This window comes from Haliotis rufescens, unplaced genomic scaffold (genome assembly GCF_023055435.1).
Source record: "Haliotis rufescens isolate VD_foot unplaced genomic scaffold, xgHalRufe1.0.p SCAF_1, whole genome shotgun sequence".
Lineage (NCBI taxonomy): Eukaryota > Metazoa > Mollusca > Gastropoda > Lepetellida > Haliotidae > Haliotis > Haliotis rufescens.
Genome location: NW_025963779.1, coordinates 36,971,973 through 36,987,528, shown reverse-complemented (window position 1 = coordinate 36,987,528; position 15,556 = coordinate 36,971,973). Strand labels below are relative to the sequence as shown.

Here is a 15,556-nt window from a genome sequence, read left to right as displayed (position 1 = left end):
AGATGGTTATTGGTGTCACCGGTGTTTACTCTTTCACAATAGCTTCATAACTCATTTGGCAGAGAATGGAAAGAGCTCACTTGCTGCAAGCTACCAACAGGTAGTGGTCTGTTTTTGTGGGTCCATCTTGGTTGAAACTGAGGTGTTTTAATCATTAATATGTATTTTCAAGAATAAGTATAACTTTGTTCTGGGATCCTAATGCTGTTGCCCTGTGACTCTTGTCGAATGTCCAAGATGGATGCACAGGTTTTGGAAATATTGTGGGAAAATGTGAAAACATGCAAAACAAATTGTGTTGCTGTGTAATTTATTCTTAAGGGACTCGTACTTATGGTCGCAATAATATCATATCTGATCATCTGATATTGATGAGTTGTAAATCTTTGATACAGTGTCTCACAGGTTTTGTTTAGACAACTTTTGTTTCTGAAATGATATATCATTTTTTCAATACACAATATGAAAGAGCTCAGAGAACCAGCTCCTCATTTTTGGATACTGAAGAAATCTAGACTTGCCAAACTATAACAGACTTGCATGGGATTCTTTGGATATTTTTATTTCAGGATGTGTTTGAGAGATGTCAGTCCTATTAAGTGGTTATGTGGATGAGTGTTGATGCAGGACAATGTGATCAGCAGTGGTGAACACTGACACTGACCTAAATATCGTCCTTCATGTCAGGTGAACATTCAGATCAATACACGGCCTACTTTCTAGTCTAACATATTTAATTACTGCCAGAAATCCACAGCTGGGATCACAGTAGTGTCGTGACATGACTGTTCTGGTAAAGGAAACATACCAAGACATGTTGTGTTATTGTTAAGATAGAGGTCATTCAACATTAGGCCACAGGGATAATAGCACCACTGTGAAATTATGATGTCTGAAAGAAATACCCTTCGTACATGACATAACACTGGGATATTGATATTTGTAAAAAGCTTTTCCAATTAACTGTTTTCACTTTCATTGACCTCATTAATTTGGGCAACAAAGTGCACCATCTGACCTGTCAAAAAGGATCTTTGCAATTTAATTTGAAAATAAATGTTAAATTCCACACCGATTGGGAGTGAGCGTGTTACAGTGTTAAGTTTGGGCCAGGTAAACAATCCCCTTGTTGAAACCCATTCCCTGGATGTTGAACAGACAGACACTGGGGATTTCTTGTCTTTAATTGCTCCAGAAACGTCACTTTTTGCATTGTGTGAATCAGACTGAAAACATGGGATATGTTTTAAATGGAAATGGTTGTGAGATACACAGGATAAAAACTTTAGGAGGACAAGAGTAATATCTTCTGCGGTAGATATAGTTGTGTCAGTGTCCTCATTTCACAATGAGTCAGTCGGGTATGCTTGGATTTGTAGCACAATTATTCCATGCCCTTCCTCGTGGGATTTGTATGCTGTTGTTTATGCTTATCATGTGGGTGTATATTGTGCAGCAAGAGTTTATCTGTGTACATACTAAACAGTTGGTCCATCCTGTCTCAAAATGTATTCATGGCTTGAATATATGTAGGGAAGGAACTGATCACCACAAGGAAGTGCTGATGAAGCAATAAGCCCAGGTATCTTGTCCTGTTGGTTTCTACATGTGGTATTGACCTGCAGCAGCTCCCGGAGATGTTACTTTAACCATACAGTTCTCATTCAGAAATCTTCACACCTGGTCAACTTTATGCCCTTGTTACAGCTTTTATGTTTCAGTTCATACAACTTTTACAACATGATATCAAAGTCAGAATATTGCAAGTTGTCACCTGACCACATGCATCTTTGATCTGTGTCCCACCTGAGGGTTCAGTGTGGTCAATAAGCATGTGATGATTGATTTGTGGATGGGCGTAGAAGTTCAGATAAGATGGGTAGATAAGAGATGGCGCTGTTTGTGCTCCGCCCGCTTGTGTTGATGTAATGCTCATGATTATATCAGTGGAGGCAGGAGGAGGTGTCAATCATTGCTAAAATAGATGATGATGTATGGGTATATTGACGAGATAATCATTTATGTATTTGTTTTAGGTCACACGACAGTCACTGGAATAGATAGGATCTATATGACCTTGTAACAGAAAGAAACATAGTCCTGGCACACTACATTCACTTTGAGTGTGGTCAGAAACAAATATTTTTCTTTTTGTAATAAATATGTGTAGAAGTTATGTGTTAGATATTTCAATTTCAAACTTTTAAATAAACTACTCAAGTGCATTGGAAATGTATAAAAGCTATGAAAATTTCTGTCTGTTTGATTCCCAGTTGCGGGGAGCAGTAAGTCAGTGAAAAGTATGTGAAAATGTATAGAGGCCAGAGCCTAACTACTGGCCTGGCTGGACATGCATGTGTACAGAATGTTATTGTCTCCTTTGATTGGATGGCATGTCATAAAGTCTGCCATGAAGCTGCTCCTGCTTGTACTTACACAGCCTGGTTGTGTTGATGAGGGATGGAGTGGGGAGTTGGTGTTACAGTAACTCTGTATATGTAGGGACCAGACCTTGTGGCTAGTGAATTGCCCAGGCACTGTTCCACCACAGGAAGCTGAAATGCTGATTAATATAATTAGTTTGTGATGTCATCACTTCTAATAATTCTTGAACACATAAAACATGAGAAGATATTGCTAAAAACGTCATGCAACAAAGATATTTAGTGTTATTATGTGTCATAAGTCTTGATTTGTTTCACTGAAAAATGACAGGGCATGGGTTGCATATCGGGTTGGGACATGTCCAAATTTACTACCAAATTTAGTTCAATCATTGATTAAAACTGACCATTCCTCGGATAAAGCTTTTGATCAGTTACCACTGATGACTTGAATCTTGACCTAGTAGTGAGTGAGTGAGTGAGTGAGTTTAACGCCACTTTTAACAGTATTCCAGTTATATCACGGCGTGTCAGCTTAATGTGGGAGGAAAGCCCGAAGTGATGCAGGTCTCACACGTTTACCACTCCGGTGAAACCCACGAGCACGGGTATGGTGCTGACAAACCTAGAAACATAATCGGGGCGAACCGGGATTCGAACCCACAATCATAGGTTTCTGGCGTCTAGGGGACGCAACTCTGCACAGCAAATCGCGGCACTTTAGACGACTGGGCCACCCGTGCCCCCCTTGACCTAGTAACCTTGTGATCTAGTGGTCACTACTATTCTGGTCAGTGGTGTGTTTCCTTCAGTAGACATGTGTGGGCAGTGGTCAGTAAGATTACCTCCACCTTCTACGTCCTGGTCCAGATATGCCAACTCCCTCACCAGCCTCCCTCCAGCCACTCCAGCCACTCTGCCTCTCCAGCAACACCCAACTCACATGATGACCCCATCATTTTCCTGCTCAGCTTTATTGTGCTACTGCCCATGCTCTCTTCTGATTACCAGCTATAAATATCAGCTGCATAAACTTTATAAGGTTTATCTGTCAGACGTCATAATTATTCACAGTAGCAGTCCTAAGTTATTAATATTAGTTTGACATATTTTTGATTGAGTATCAAATAACAAAAACTCAAGTTTAGTTTCTGGTCCAGTATTAGTCATTGATCCTGAGAAGGAGGTTCAGTGAAATCACTTGTATGGTGAACAGTTTCAGTGACAATCTATAATTGGGCCAAATATGATTGATGTATCTTTGCGATTCTCACACTCTAGAATACTTGGTCCAGTATTATGTTCAATGGAATTGTCACTAGAACTAGGAATTTGTTCATGTATGTTTAGACCCATAAGTATCTCTACACACAAATGGGCATGGACTCATTGGGTACGATCTTATTTAATGGTACCATGAAAGCAAGTAGCTATGCCATGGTCGCCAGACCTCAAAGAATATTATGTGGGTTATGACGCTGCCTATGACACACTTCCACTGCTTCCAACCCTCGTAGCCATACACCAACAGACTCCGAGTGGTTATTAAAGAGCCCCCAATTCATGTGGAATTGCAGTCAGTAACAAAAGTAATACATTCATTCAGAATAAATCATCGAATCCATTTCATCCATGAATGATGATCAATGAATTCACTCAATCTTACTTAAATCAATGCCAAGAAACGTTTATGCTCCTATATAAAAATTGTTTATTGACGTATTTGACAATGACACGAGTCATTATAAAGTTCCGGTACTTTCTACAGAGATTTTTGTATGCCTTGGTACGACTTGTGTCATAAAACCAACAGGGATAGTGAATGTGAGTGTTCAGGAATATATGTTCTAATCCATATGCAGTTTACACACTTGAGATCTATTTCATTTCCTTGTTTGTGAATGAAACCAATTTACTACCTGTCAGAGTGATATCATGATCAGTTACGCTGGAATGTTTGATAGTACACTGGTATTTCCTCTCACAAGTATTTACACAGGGCTGAGTCAATGGAATAAGTTCCTTTTACAGGCACAAAGTGGAAGGGTTAATCCTTGACGTGCTCTTATGTGATTTGTGCTAATTTGTTTGTAATCCTTTTCTATTTGAACCAAAAAAGGTGTGATCGGAACATGCTGTGCTCAATGTAAAAGTAATACGGAACTTGGTGTGAGGAATTTCAAATATGTATTATGAATAGGATCATTAAATTAGGGCGTACCAGTTTAATTCTTTGATAAGATGTGACCATTTTAATACTTTTCATGCATATTGTGTATACATTTACATATAATACATGCAGCATACAGCATCTAGTTGAAACTACTCCTAACAGCTATTCAAGATATTTCATAGCAAGAGGCATGAAATGGAAGGTGAAATGCATTAATTAGGTGATAGTCTCTATTCTGTATTATATATTTCAACAAGCAACATTCATTTCAGGATTGCCTGAACCAAGGGCATATTAATTAGCTGTCTCAATGTATCTTCAGTTCAATATATTTTGATAATTATCCTGAAACTACGTCTTCTATGAAACGCCACCTTGCGGGATATATCAGTGTATTCTTTGTGTACATATCATGTGCTTCACATAGGCCATGTCAGTTCTAAAGTTCTACTGTGACCACTAAAGACACTTCTCCACATAATGCAAACTGAGACATGTTTATGATTGACACTAGCCTGTAGCCATGATGTGCAAATAGGCTGAAATAACTCCATATAAAAGACCAACCTTTAACATATGGGCTCCGGTGGGTACGGACACTGACCATCAGCTAAGAAAATATCATGTCTTTTGAAAACACTCCTCTTTAAAAATATCGGTGTCATCTGTTCCTTCGCACATCTCAGCCGAGGAGGATCAGTCATGGAGAGTCCACAGGGCTGTGTTTACAGGGGACCGGCCCTTTTGACCACTGTCGCCAAAGTTTTCCTTTCCTTGCCTGAATGACGTTTGCAGTATGAATTGAGAGGAATTGGGGGTGTGGATGGGTCCTGACCTTTATGGGAACTTGTTTGGTAACTCTAGCTGTAAGCAAAACAATTAATTCAGTCAGGTTTCCTCCCAATTTGCTGTGTTGAGTCTGGTCCAACTATTGCTACTCAGACATATCATATACTGAGGGCGGTAGGGTAGTCTAGTGGATGAAGCGTTTGCTTGTCATGCCGAAGACCCAGGTTCGATCCCCTACATGGGTACGATGTGTGAAGCCCATTTCTGGTGTCACCTGCTGTGATATTGCTGGAATATTGTTAAAGCTAAAAGTGGCGTAAAACCATGCTCGCTCGCTCGCTCAATCTTACTCTCACTCACTCACTCACTCACTCACTCACTCACTCACTCACTCACTCACTCACTCACACATACTAATTTAGATAGTCAGCTCATCTAGCAGCACTCAAATGAAGCAGTTGCTATCACCAGTTAGGTTTTTATTTGTTGTAATATTTGTTTATTTGCTTAAAAATATATTTTTCTGAATTGTGATAACATTCACACAACCTTACTTTTCTACTCTGAAACACGGTTAAGTGGTCAAAACAAAAGGCTTTCCAGAGGAAATAGAGCATATATAGAGATATATACAGTAAAACTACGGTTATAACAAACTCAAAGGGACCACTAATTTTAGTTATAGTTTAGTTTGTTATAACCGCACTTCGTTATAAGCAAATATACAGCATATACACAGCAAATAGCTGAGACAACAAAAACAGTTTGTTATATCCATCAGTTCCTGATAAGCTTGTTTGTAATAAACATAGTTTACTGTATATGATACAGTAAAACATGGTTATAGCGAACTGAAAATTAAAACGACTGTTGAAGTTTGTTTGTGATAACCATGGTTGCTAACTCATGAACTCTTGTCTGCCATTTTGGACTGTTCATTACAAAATAAGTGTAGAGATTACTCACAATGTTTGACTTCTGCTAGACTTCAGTTAAAAGAGTGTGAGTTATTTATTAAGTCTCATTGCATATAACCTGAAAACTGGCGATGTCACCTTGTAACCTTCTTGGCAGTGTCTTTTCAAAAATGACCATTCACTTACAAAGACAGTTCAGTTGACACTGCTTGTAATGAACATGTGGAGGGGAGATGACAGTTGATAATTCAGAAATAGTTTTACTGTTCAGGATTAAACATGTATCCTAATACCATGGAAACTGTTCAGTGGGGGTTGCAACAGTAAGCTGTGACAATGTTAAAGCTAACAGATTGGTGTGAGTATTGAGTTATTGCTGATTGTAGCTGACACTGATTGAGAGTTGCTTCTCTGGTAGTCCTGTAGTGAGAGTGGGATAATTACAGGTGCATGGTTTGATTCACTGCTGATGCTGACTGACACTGATAGGGTTTGACCAGATTATTCCACATGTAAGAAAATATTGATTCTTAGGTCTCCCACTGGGGTGAAAAACTATTTTGATTTCGCAGTTAAATTTGTTATACAAAACATTGATTTTACATGATAATAAAGAGTGATGCAGTGAGGGTTATTGAAGTAGTTCTTTATAGGCATTAGTATGTTCTTTACCACCATGTTCTACTGCATGTATAAAGACATTCTCTGTGGTTGATGGAAAAATCAAACACTAGCTTTGTGTAAAACAGATTTGAAAGGATTTATTTTGTGTCGTCACCATTTTCTTAGTTATGTCCAAACTCTGCTCCAGTGCCCTGTCCAGAACGTGAGTGACCTATGGGTTTGTAGTGTTCAGAGTGCTTGCCGCACTGGTGGATATGTCCTCCAGAACGTGTGGTATGTAACACTGGACCTGCCCCCACTCAGCAACCACTTGATGGCCACAGTGTTAACTTTACTCAGGAATGTCTCTGTACCTTTGTAGCCTATGAAAAAGAAGAACTGGTAACATGACATGAAAGCATGTTTGTGTTTAGGGACTGACCATTTTATATTAGTAGCAATGGGTGTCCTGGGATTTGGGGGAAAAGAATAATTTGTTTTGGAAAAACTTGAGAAAAAAATATTCTGTCCTTGGGTTGTAACCAAAAAATATTTTATTGTTGGATATGTCCTGAAACAAAAGTGTTGGGGAAAGAAATTAAGATGTTAGTCTCATCCTTTCAGAGACAATAATGCTTGATTTAAAGCAGTGGAAAATCCCATGCATCCCATATCCCCAATATTAATTGCTCTTGACCTTGAGTGGTAACAATAAAACAGAGAGAAACAGTGGCGAGGGAGTCGTGTTTTGATGTGTATGAATAGAACACACATACATGTAAACTAACATGAATCTTGTGTTACTCAGTGAATTTCTCTCTTCGTAAGGTGTCTAATAAGGTAGGGAGAGTACACCTTGTCAGCAGCATCCAGTAGTTTCTCATAATGACTGTATTTGTAGAGGAGCCTAGGTTGTGGTTTATGTTGCTGTATGAAGTGAATGTGAACCTAGTGAATGTTGTTCCCTGCTTGGTACTCTTGGGTTACTGTTGTTCTCAGGGGGACGACTGACCCAGATGGACTACACAATCTGGCATGTACAGAGCAAGTTATGTCCCACAAGTCTCACTAAATCCCTGTGTTTATGTTGTCAGTGGCAGTGCTCTCATCACAGTAGTATAGGATCTGTGTGGTCAATACACAAACACCATTAACCGAACACCTGCACTGATAACCTTCCCCAAGACTGCCAATGTCCAGGACAGCAGGCACCAAGTTTCGGTTGCTCAGTGTTGTCAGGGCCTGTAAGGTCCTGTAAGGACATGATTTGGGTTTCACGTAGCTCACACCTCTACCATTTTATCACACAAGAATTGTCAATGAGGAGGGGGATTCTATCTAAGCAGCATTTAGTCATGGTTGGGTAACGTCTCAGATAGATGATTCTATTGAAGCAGTGTATTCATAATTTTGTGAAAGGAAGAGTCTTATATGAGGATTGCAGCTGTCCATCCATGAATTGTGTTTAAGGCTGACACTTGATGAGTGTTAGTTATGTCCTCATACTATGGAGGGGGCAACTCAATGAACCTGAGTTTTTTTCCAGTATGGAGAAGTAAAAGGGAAATAATTCATGAGGTACTTTGTGAATACTCATAAAAATCAATATTGACCTTTATGTAGGATGAATGTATAATTTGATAGGGTCACTATTTAGAGAATATGTCCTGGGACAAGTATGTGAGCTTCAGTAACTGTCTAATTTGTCCCAAGCATGGGGATATATGATCTCCAATTCTATACTCTGTCCAACTGGTCAACTTGTCCCTGACATTGGGGTACTGGTATATGAGCTCGAGCCCTATACAGTCTGTCCATCTGGTCCAATTGTACCAGACATTGGGGTACTGGTATATGATCTCCAACTCTATACTCTGTCCAACTGGTCGACTTGTCCCTAACATTGGGGTACTGGTATATGATCTCCAACTCTATACTCTGTCCATCTGGTCCACTTGTCCCTAACATTGGGGTACTGGTATATGATCTCGAAATCTATACTCTGTCCAACTGGTCAACGTGTCCCTGACATTGGAGTACTGGTATATGATCTCCAAATCTATACTCTGTCCAACTGGTCCACTTGTCCCTGACATTGGGATACTGGTATATGATCTCCAGCCCTACAAGTCTGTCCATCTGGTCCAATTGTACCAGACATTGGGGTACTGGTATATGATCTCCAAATCTATACTCTGTCCAACTGGTCCACTTGTCCCTGACATTGGGATACTGGTATATGATCTCCAGCCCTACAAGTCTGTCCATCTGGTCCAATTGTACCAGACATTGGGGTACTGGTATATGATCTCCAAATCTATACTCTGTCCATCTGGTCCACTTGTCCTAGACATTGGGATACTGGTATATGATCTCCAGCCCTATACAGTCTGTCCATCTGGTCCACTTGTCCCAGACATTGGGGTACTAGTATATGATCTCCAGCCCCGTAACATACCAATAAAACAAGAACCTTCAAGAGTGGCACATTACAGTAACTTCTCAATGCTATCATTTTTCACGATGTACATTGTTTCTGCACATTTGCCTCCGGGTTCTGTATGGGGTTCATGGTACCTGTGTATGAATCAGAGCCACTAATGATGTCCTGTTCCAGTGTATGTGGCCTCACATTCCTTCCACCAGTTCACTGTGCCCATGTATCTCCGATCTGCCCATCAGCTGTCTCAGGGACAACTGGATGTGACGGACAACCACTGGCTACCCCTGTTAGCAGCCCTGTAGCCCTGTGAGCTGCTCATTAGACAAGTCACAAGGGCAGCTGCAGAACAATACTTATAACAATACTCAGAACAATACTTGGTAACAAGCTGGAGGACCTTGCTTTGCCATGGGCAATCTTCACTTTGTTCTATTTGTATGTGACAGGTGTGTATGTAAATGTATTCTGTTGCATGCATAGGGGCTGCTGGCAGCATTAGCCTCATTATGCTCATAAACAACAGATACACTTGCAGCATGAAACTGATGATGGAAAGATGTTTACATGTTTCAGGAGTATACCCCTCCATCAGTTCTTGTTAGATGATATATATTGACATGTTGTATTGATTGTGGTTACATCGTGACATCATTGGCTTGGCTTGGTTGCATCCTGTTAGCGAAGGACAGTTGTTATTATCCGTACTCTCTCTGTACTTCAACAGCTTATGCACACACAAAAATTGTATTGATTTGTGCCTCATAGAATATGGTGATGGTTGTTATAATAACAGTGGAAATTTTGTGTAATTGATTCGTATGAGCTTTGTTAGGCTGAGGCTGAGGTATAGCCAGGTGCAGCCAAGGTATCAGACCGGGGGAACCTGGAAAGGGGTGAGCCATTCATACAACCATAGATCAGGATGGTCCTTAATCCTTCAGGTTCACATCGCCAGGGGGAGGTAGACACATTTTAGTGCGAAAGAGGCTTTTAATGCATTCTGAAGACACCTTTGAAAAAAAATAAATATATGCCTTTTCATATCAGTTTACTTTGAGTGGGAAACAAAGAGTGCTTACAGTCAATCTAAATTCTACATGTAGGACCATGGCAGGACATGGTGATCATAGATACGTTAAACTTGAATATGTGCCACATCTACAGCAAAAACAACCCATTTCATTATATTGTTGATATTTCACATTCATATGTTCCACAAAATGACCCTGTGGGGATTCTGCATTAGATAGGTGGTCAGACTTGGTGACTTGGTTGATAGTGACGTGTCATCATAACCCAGAGGTGTGGGACATTGCTCATAATATCAATCACTGTTTTATCTGGTCCAGATTAGGTTATACTAATGTACACATTGCTGGAATATTGCTGACTGTGGCATTAAACAACAAACACGAAAGTGCTGACTTCAGCATTAACAACAAACAAACACAAAAAATGTATTCTGACATGTTATTTATTTGGTAGTATTATCAAACTTGTCAAGTGAAATTAAGAGTTTATTTCATGAGTGGCATAAGTAACTTAACACACCCAACACTGATAGTGTAATACAGCCTAGAGTACCTGTGAAGACACTTGTATAGAGGCACAATGTCGGACCTGATGGGCATGTGTGCTACAGAAAGTCACATACACAGGCAGACATGACAGTTGGCCTTGAGAATGTTGTGCATATCTTTAGGTACTGATCAATGCTACATACGTTGATGTATTGTCTAGCCACAAATATATACATATACTGCTCAAGGGTTTTGTCACATGTATTGTTGAAACTGGGGCATTACGTGGATATTGCTTTATCTGTGTGTAGTCATACTTCTGTTTATGCATAAATCTATTCAGTCACATCTAATGTATACTAGGCACATTATGAATATACATTCTCTGTCATGCATTTGCTTGTATGTATTATAGATGAAAATACTGGATCAAGAAGGTAAGAAGAAAAGGGAAAACTGTTATAAACAAGTTTTGGTCAATATCAGGCATATAGTCCTTTCAAAGTCATTATAATACTGGAACAGGGCTGTAACTGCACACTGTATGACTTTGGGGAATTCAGTGTGCACAGTGTCACAACTGGAATTCCATGTTCAGTAGAGTGTGTCATTAAAAGGGAAATTTGCTTTTTGCTGTATAAATAAACATACTCTACAGTCATAATTTAAAAAGTTTGAGTAAAGATGAAATACAGAACAGAGACTAAAGTGATATGTTTTTCTTTTGATTTTACACTTTTGGTGCAATTCTTTGTGAAAATACCATAACATGAAGTTTTTGAAGTTGATGTAAGGAATTCTAGCTCAATAAAAAATGTTTGTATATTAGAAGATGGTATGACAAATTCAGTAAAAGACATTTCTTGTCGCTATTTGTATATAAACTCATATAGGCATGTAGACGTATAGGTCAGAAATTGGAACAGGTAATAAAGCCTTTGAAGTTTTTCTGTTGCCTGATACCACTATAAAGACACAATAAAGTGTTGATAGAACTTGGTGCTAGCGACCAAAGTCAATACCAACATGATGGACTTTGGAGAGCCCTAATGGGGTTTGTAGAAGGATATGATATCACCAATGTAAGAACTCATCAGGTAATTGTACTGGTATGGCTGTATGTACCATATCTGTACACACAGTAATTGCTGTTGGCTTCATGTTGTAGGTCAGCTAATAATGTCAGGGTGTTGGGTTTCAGAAAATAGAGGGTTTTGTATAGACTGTTAATTGAGGGTTGGAGTTGATCCTGGGGAACTAATGACAATAAGTAGTCAGTCTGGAGTAGGATCAGCAACTTATGCCTCTTGCAGTCAGGGGCAGTTGAAAGTCAGTCTAGAGACCAAAGATCAGCGTCTTACCCCTCTTGTAGTCAGTCTAGAGTAGGATCAGCAACTTACCCCTCTTGTAGTCGGAGAAAACCAGTAGTCAATCTAGAGTAAGATCAGCAACTTACCCCTCTTTTAATCAGTCACAATCAGTAGTCAATCTAGAGTAAGATCAGCAACTTACCCCTCTTTTAATCAGTCACAATCAGTAGTCAGTCTAGAGTAAGATCAGCAACTTACCCCTCTTGTAGTCGGGAAAACCAGTAGTCAGTCTAGAGTAAGATCAGCAACTTACCCCTCTTTTAATCAGTCACAATCAGTAGTCAGTCTAGAGTAAGATAAGCAACTTACCCCTCTTTTAATCAGTCACAATCAGTAGTCAGTCTAGAGTAAGATCAGCAACTTACCCCTCTTTTAATCAGTCACAATCAGTAGTCAGTCTAGAGTAAGCTCAGCAACTTACCCCTCTTGTAGTCAGGAAAACCAGTAGTCAGTCTAGAGTAAGATCAGCAACTTACCCCTCTTTTAATCAGTCACAAGCAGTAGTCAGTCTAGAGTAAGATAAGCAACTTACCCCTCTTTTAATCAGTCACAATCAGTAGTCAGTCTAGAGTAAGATCAGCAATTTACCCCTCTTGTAGTTGGGGGAAAACCAGTAGTCAGTCTAGAGTAAGATCAGCAACTTACCCCTCTTGTAGTCGGGGAAAACCAGTAGTCAGTCTAGAGTAAGATCAGCAACTTATCCCTCTTTTAATCAGTCACAATCAGTAGTCAGTCTAGAGTAAGATAAGCAACTTACCCTTCTTGTAGTCGGGGAAAACCAGTAGTCAGTCTAGAGTAAGATCAGCAACTTACCCCTCTTTTAATCAGTCACAATCAGTAGTCAGTCTAGAGTAAGATCAGCAACTTACCCCTCTTTTAATCAGTCACAATCAGTAGTCAGTCTAGAGTAAGATAAGCAACTTACCCCTCTTGTAGTCGGGAAAACCAGTAGTGAGTCTAGAGTAAGATCAGCAATTTACCCCTCTTGTAGTTGGAGAAAACCAGTAGTGAGTCTAGAGTAAGATAAGCAACTTACCCCTCTTGTAGTTGGGGAAAACCAGTAGTGAGTCTAGAGTAAGATCAGCAATTTACCCCTCTTTTAATCAGTCACAATCAGTAGTCAGTCTAGAGTAAGATCAGCAATTTACCCCTCTTGTAGTCGGGGAAAACCAGTAGTGAGTCTAGAGTAAGATAAGCAACTTACCCCTCTTGTAGTCGGGAAAACCAGTAGTCAGTCTAGAGTAAGATCAGCAACTTACCCCTCTTTTAATCAGTCACAATCAGTAGTCAGTCTAGAGTAAGATAAGCAACTTACCCCTCTTTTAATCAGTCACAATCAGTAGTCAGTCTAGAGTAAGATCAGCAATTTACCCCTCTTGTAGTCGGGGAAAACCAGTAGTGAGTCTAGAGTAAGATAAGCAACTTACCCCTCTTGTAGTCGGGAAAACCAGTAGTCAGTCTAGAGTAAGATCAGCAACTTACCCCTCTTTTAATCAGTCACAAGCAGTAGTCAGTCTAGAGTAAGATAAGCAACTTACCCCTCTTTTAATCAGTCACAATCAGTAGTCAGTCTAGAGTAAGATCAGCAATTTACCCCTCTTGTAGTCGGGGAAAACCAGTAGTGAGTCTAGAGTAAGATAAGCAACTTACCCCTCTTGTAGTCGGGGAAAACCAGTAGTCAGTCTAGAGTAAGATAAGCAACTTACCCCTCTTGTAGTCGGGGAAAACCAGTAGTCACTCTAGAGTAAGATAAGCAACTTACCCCTCTTGTAGTTGGGGGAAAACCAGTAGTCAGTCTAGAGTAAGATCAGCAACTTACCCCTCTTGTAGTCGGGAAAACCAGTAGTCAGTCTAGAGTAAGATCAGCAATTTACCCCTCTTGTAGTCGGGAAAACCAGTAGTCAGTCTAGAGTAAGATCAGCAACTTACCCCTCTTTTAATCAGTCACAATCAGTAGTCAGTCTAGAGTAAGATAAGCAACTTACCCCTCTTGTAGTTGGGGAAAACCAGTAGTCAGTCTAGAGTAAGATCAGCAACTTACCCCTCTTTTAATCAGTCACAAGCAGTAGTCAGTCTAGAGTAAGATCAGCAATTTACCCCTCTTGCAGTCAGATACAAATCTAGTTCTGAATTAGGTCATATTTATTGAAGGAAAAAACATAATATTTTTGCTATTTCTTGTCATACCTATCTAAAAAATCTATCAAACATAAACTGCTGATCTTGAGTGTTACAGAAACAACCAATTGTCAGTTGAATCAGAAGCTGTTAAATAAACAAAGAGATTTCATGATTGTACTGTCCATCCCTTGTGTAATATTTTCATTTGGCCAAGACTTTGAGTAAACCCCACACTCTTTTATGCTTGTGTATGTTATTGCTCTATATTCCGATTCAGTTTGCTATGGGGATTTGAAAGGCCCTTTAGATAAATATAATAATGATTGCTGTAGTGTGTAGAATTTCTCGCTTCGATTTAAGGCCAAAACAGTTGCAGGTTTTGTGCAATGTTGTTGGCAGAATGTTTGAGTATTTTGTCATGAAACTCAATTTGAATTGATTTAATGATGGGAAAAATTAGATATTTCTTTTGAGCATGTGATTAAATATTTTGTCATAAAACTCAATGAAACTATGAACAGTGATTGATTGACCTGAAAGGTTTCGAAACAATATTTTAAATTTGGTTGCATGATTGAATATGCTGTCATCAGCAACAAACGAAGCTATGAACAATGTGAGAAAATATAATAACGTTATGTTTATGATGGTTGGTTATCAACTGGAAGTATGTAATTCAGATGATGGGGAATGAATCACAGTTGCTTCTTAGCAGATATTGTTAGACAACCTTCAGTTTTGAAAATAAAAAAAGGTATTGTTACAATGCATAGATATGACTACATACAACAGCCAGTGACTTTTGTCCAGTGTTCCGGCCATTCACCCAGGATGCAGCATCTTTGTTTGTCATGAACTCAACCACTAAGAATTCCCAACAAGGATCAAACTTCATGAAAAGCCTTTGCTTTGGTGTCCCTGTCTGGAATATAATGCATATAAAGCATTCAGACGTAGGACAGCTAGGTCATTTTTTAATACAAGTACAACTTTGGGACAACTTTGGGACAAGTTGTATCATCTGGTCTGGTTTGATTTGCACCTGGATTTCAACAATACCTGCCTAGTCATTACATCCTGGATTGCAGGAAAGTAAAACTACATACTCTAAATACCTAAGTTTAGTCAATGAGTAATGATGGACGTAGTTACAGATTTACCGAGTCAGGTGAAGAAGTCTGTAGGTCCCTGCCCAGTATACCAACATAATGTACATGTGATAATCTCATTGACAAA

The 15,556-nt window shown here is 39.4% G+C and overlaps 1 protein-coding gene across 4 annotated transcripts in view; it reads left to right on the top strand.

Moving 5' to 3' along the window:
• LOC124135704 (death-associated protein kinase 1-like) overlaps window positions 1-15,556 on the top strand; it is a 165,375-nt gene that overhangs the window by 96,917 nt on the left and 52,902 nt on the right. The gene's annotated exons all lie outside the window — the stretch shown is intronic.